Source organism: Mytilus trossulus, chromosome 14, assembly GCF_036588685.1.
Source record: "Mytilus trossulus isolate FHL-02 chromosome 14, PNRI_Mtr1.1.1.hap1, whole genome shotgun sequence".
NCBI classification, from domain to species: domain Eukaryota; kingdom Metazoa; phylum Mollusca; class Bivalvia; order Mytilida; family Mytilidae; genus Mytilus; species Mytilus trossulus.
In genome coordinates this window covers 182,446-187,445 of record NC_086386.1, presented here as the reverse complement: position 1 = coordinate 187,445, position 5,000 = coordinate 182,446, and positions in this window count along the sequence as shown.

Below are 5,000 nucleotides of genomic sequence, written 5' to 3'. Positions count from 1 at the left end.
TACCCTCGGTAAAATAAATTTACAAGGGTGAAATTTTCATCGGGAAGCCGCACGTTAGACGCAGGCAAGCTACCGCGGGTCTCTCGATCATCGAGGCCGTCTAACTATACCCTCGGTAAAAAAAATTTACGAGGGTGACATTTTCATCGGGAAGCCGCACGTTAGATGCGGACAGGCTACCGCGGGTCTCTCGACCATCGAGGCCGTCTAACTATACCCTCGGTAAATGTTTTTTACAAGGGTGAAATTTTCATCGGGAAGCCGCACGTTAGACGCAGGCAAGCTACCGCGGGTCTCTCGACCATCGAGGCCGTCTAACTATACCCTCGGTTAAAAAAAAAATTTACGTGGGTGAAAATTTTCATCGGGAAGCCGCACGTTAGATGCGGACAGGCTACCGCGGGTCTCTCGACCATCGAAGCCGTCTAACTATACCCTCGGTAAATTTTTTTTACAAGGGTGAAATTTTCATCGGGAAGCCGCACGTTAGACGCAGCAGGCTACCGCGGGTCTCTCGACCATCGAGGCCGGCAAACTATACCCTCGGTAAAAAAAATTTACCAGGGTGAAATTTTCATCGTGGTGTCGCACGTAGACGCGGACAGGCTACCGCGGGTCTCTCGATCATCCAGGCCGGCAAACTATACCCTCGGTAAAAATTTTTCACGAGGGTGAAATTTTCATCGTGGTGTCGCACGTTAGACGCGGACAGGCTACCGCGGGTCTCTCGATCATCCAGGCCGGCAAACTATACCCTCGGTAAAAATTTTTGACGAGGGTGAAATTTTCATCGTGGTGTCGCACGTTAGACGCCGGACAGGCTACCGCGGGTCTCTCGATCATCCAGGCCGGCAAACTATACCCTCGGTAAAAATTTTTTACGAGGTGAAATTTTCAATCGTGGTGTCGCACGTTAGACGCGGACAGGCTACCGCGGGTCTCTCGATCATCCAGGCCGGCAAACTATACCCTCGGTAAAAAATTTTTACGAGGGTGAAATTTTCATCGTGGTGTCGCACGTTAGACGCGGGACAGGCTACCGCGGGGTCTCTCGATCATCCAGGCCGGCAAACTATACCCTCGGTAAAAAAATTTTACGAGGGTGAAATTTTCATCGTGGTGTCGCACGTTAGACGCGGACAGGCTACCGCGGGTCTCTCGATCATCCAGGCCGGCAACTATACCCTCGGTAAAAAAATTTTACGAGGGTGAAATTTTCATCGTGGTGTCGCACGTTAGACGCGGGACAGGCTACCGCGGTCTCTCGATCATCCAGGCCGGCAAACTATACCCTCGGTAAAAATTTTTTACGAGGGTGAAATTTTCATCGTGGTGTCGCACGTTAGGACGCGGACAGGCTACCGCGGGTCTCTCGATCATCCAGGCCGGCAAACTATACCCTCGGTAAAATTTTTTACGAGGGTGAAATTTTCATCGTGGTGTCGCACGTTAGACGCGACAGGCTACCGCGGGTCTCTCGATCATCCAGGCCGGCAAACTATACCCTCGGTAAAAATTTTTTACGAGGGTGAAATTTTCATCGTGGTGTCGCACGTTAGACGCGGACAGGCTACCGCGGGTCTCTCGATCGTCAGGCCGGCAAAGTATACCCTCGGTAAAAAAATTTTACGAGGGTGAAATGTTCATCGGGAAGCCGCACGTTAGACGCGGACAGGCTACCGCGGGTCTCTCGACCATCGAGGCCGTCTGACTATACCCTCGGTAAAAAAAAATTACAAGGCTGAAATGTTCATCGGGAAGCCGTACGGTAGACGCAGGCAAGCTACTGCGGGTCTCTCGACCATCGAAGGCCGTCTGACTACACCCTCGGTAAAAAATTTTACAAGGCTGAAATGTTCATCGGGAAGCCGTACGTTAGACGCAGGCAAGCTACCGCGGTCTCTCGACCATCGAAGGCCGTCTGACTATACCCTCGGTAAAAAAAATTACAAGGCTGAAATGTTCATCGGAAGCCGTACGTAGACGCAGGCAAGCTACTGCGGGTCTCTCGACCATCGAAGGCCGTCTGACTACACCCTCGGTAAAAAAAATTTACAAGGCTGAAATTTTCATCGGGAAGCCGCACGATAGACGCAGGCAGGCTACCGCGGGTCTCTCGACCATCGAGCCGTCTAACTATACCTCGGTAAAAAAAATTCACAAGGCTGAAATGTTCATCGGGAAGCCGCACGTTAGACGAGGCAGGCTACCGCGGGTCTCTCGACCATCGAGGCCTTCAAACTATACCCTCGGTAAAAAAAATTTCACAAGGGTGAAATGTTCATCGGGAAGGCGCACGTTAGACGCAGGCAGACTACCGCGGGTCTCTCGACCATCGAGGCCTTCAAACTATACCCTCGGTAAAAAAAAATTTTTACAAGGGTGAAATTTTCATCGGGAAGGCCGCACGTTAGACGCAGGCAGGCTACCGCGGGGTCTCTCGACCATCGAGGCCGTCTAACTATACCCTCGGTAAAAAAAATTTACAAGGCTGAAATCTTCATCGGGAAGCCGCACGTTAGATGCGGACAGGCTACCGCGGGTCTCTCGACCATCGAGGCCGTCTAACTATACCCTCGGTAAAAAAATTTTACGAGGCTGAAATTTTCATCGGGAAGCCGCACGTTAGACGAGGCAGGCTACCGCGGGTCTCTCGACCATCGAAGCCGTCTAACTGTACCCTCGGTAAAAAAAAATTTCACAAGGCTGAAATTTTCATCGGGAAGCCGCACGTTAGACGCAGGCAGGCTACCGCGGGTCTCTCGACCCATCGAGGCCGTCTAACTATACCCTCGGTAAAAAAATTTACAAGGCTGAAATGTTCATCGGGAAGCCGCACGTTAGACGCAGGCAGGCTACCGCGGGTCTCTCGACCATCGAGGCCGTCTAACTATACCCTCGGTAAAAAAATTTTACAAGGCTGAAATTTTCATCGGGAAGCCGCACGTTAGACGCGGACAGGCTACCGCGGGTCTCTCGACCATCGAGGCCTTCAAACTATACCCTCGGTAAAAAAATTTTACGAGGGTGAAATTCTCATCGTGGTGTCGCACGTTAGACGCGGACAGGCTACCGCGGGTCTCTCGATCATCCAGGCCGGCAAACTATACCCTCGGTAAAAAAAATTACGAGGGTGAAATTCTCATCGTGGTGTCGCACGTTGGACGCGGACAGGCTACCGCGGGTCTCTCGATCATCCAGGCCGGCAAACTATACCCTCGGTAAAAAAATTTTACGAGGGTGAAATTTTCATCGCGGTGTCGCACGTTAGACGCGGACAGGCTACCGCGGGTCTCTCGATCATCCAGCCGGCAAACTATACCCTCGGTAAAAAAATTTTACGAGGTGAATTTTCATCGTGGTGTCGCACGTTAGACGCGGACAGGCTACCGCGGGTCTCTCGACCATCGAGGCCTTCAAACTATACCCTCGGTAAAAAAATTTTACGAGGGTGAAATTTTCATCGTGGTGTCGCACGTTAGACGCGGACAGGCTACCGCGGGTCTCTCGACCATCGAGGCCTTCAAACTATACCCTCGGTAAAAAAATTTTACGAGGGTGAAATTTTCATCGTGGTGTCGCACGTTAGACGCGGACAGGCTACCGCGGGTCTCTCGACCATCGAGGCCTTCAAACTATACCCTCGGTAAAAAATTTTTACGAGGGTGAAATTTTCATCGGGCAGCCGCACGTAGACGCAGGCAGGCTACCGCGGGTCTCTCGACCATCGAGGCCGTCAAACTATACCCTCGGTAAAAAAATTTTACGAGGGTGAAATTTTCATCGGTCAGCCGCACGTTAGACGCGGACAGGCTACCGCGGGTCTCTCGACCATCGAGGCCCTTCAAACTATACCCTCGGTAAAAAAATTTTACGAGGGTGAAATTTTCATCGGGCAGCCGCACGTTAGACGCAGGCAGGCTACCGCGGGTCTCTCGACCATCGAGGCCGTGTCAAACTATACCCTCGGTAAAAAAATTTTACGAGGGTGAAATTTTCATCGGTAAGCCGCACGTTAGATGCGGACATGCTACCGCGGGTCTCTCGACCATCGAGGCCTTCAAACTATACCCTCGGTAAAAAAATTTTACGAGGGTGAAATTTTCATCGGGCAGCCGCACGTTAGACGCAGGCAGGCTACCGCGGGTCTCTCGACCATCGAGGCCGTCAAACTATACCCTCGGTAAAATTTTTTTACGAGGGTGAAATTTTCATCGGTAAGGCCGCACGTTAGATGCGGACAGGCTACCGCGGTCTCTCGACATCGAGGCCTTCAAACTATACCCTCGGTAAAAAAAAATTACAAGGGTGAAATTTTCATCGGGAAGCCGCACGATAGACGCAGGCAGGCTACCGTGGGTCTCTCGACCATCGAGGCCGTCAAACTATACCTCGGTAAAAAAAAAATTTAGAAGGGTGAAATTTTCATCGGGAAGCCGCACGTTAGACGCAGGCGAGCTACCGCGGGGTCTCTCGACCATCCAGGCCGGCAAACCAATACCTCGGTAAATATTTTTTACGTGGTGAAATTTTCATCGGATGTCGCACGTGAGACGCGGACAGGTTACCGCGGGTCTCTCGACCATCGGCGGCCGGCCAAAGCCATAGCCTAGTCAAAAAGTGTTACAGGTTGACAATTTTTCATCGGAAGCCGCACGTAAGATATAGTACAGCAGGTCTCTCGATGAAACGATCACATTTCATGTAACGTAACGTAACGAACGAAGGCAGGCAGGCATCGTACACCCTAACCCTAAGCCGCCTCTTGACGATGCCCGTCCCTAACCCTAACCCTAACCCTAAATTAACCCTAACCCTAACCCTAACCCTAACCCTAACCCTAACCCTAACCCTAACCCTAACCCTAACCTAACCCTAACCCTAACCCTACCCCTAACCCTACCCTAACCCTAACCCTAACCCTAACCTAACCCTAACCCTAACCCTAACCCCTAACCCTAACCCTAACCCTAACCCTAACCCTAAATTAACCCTAACCC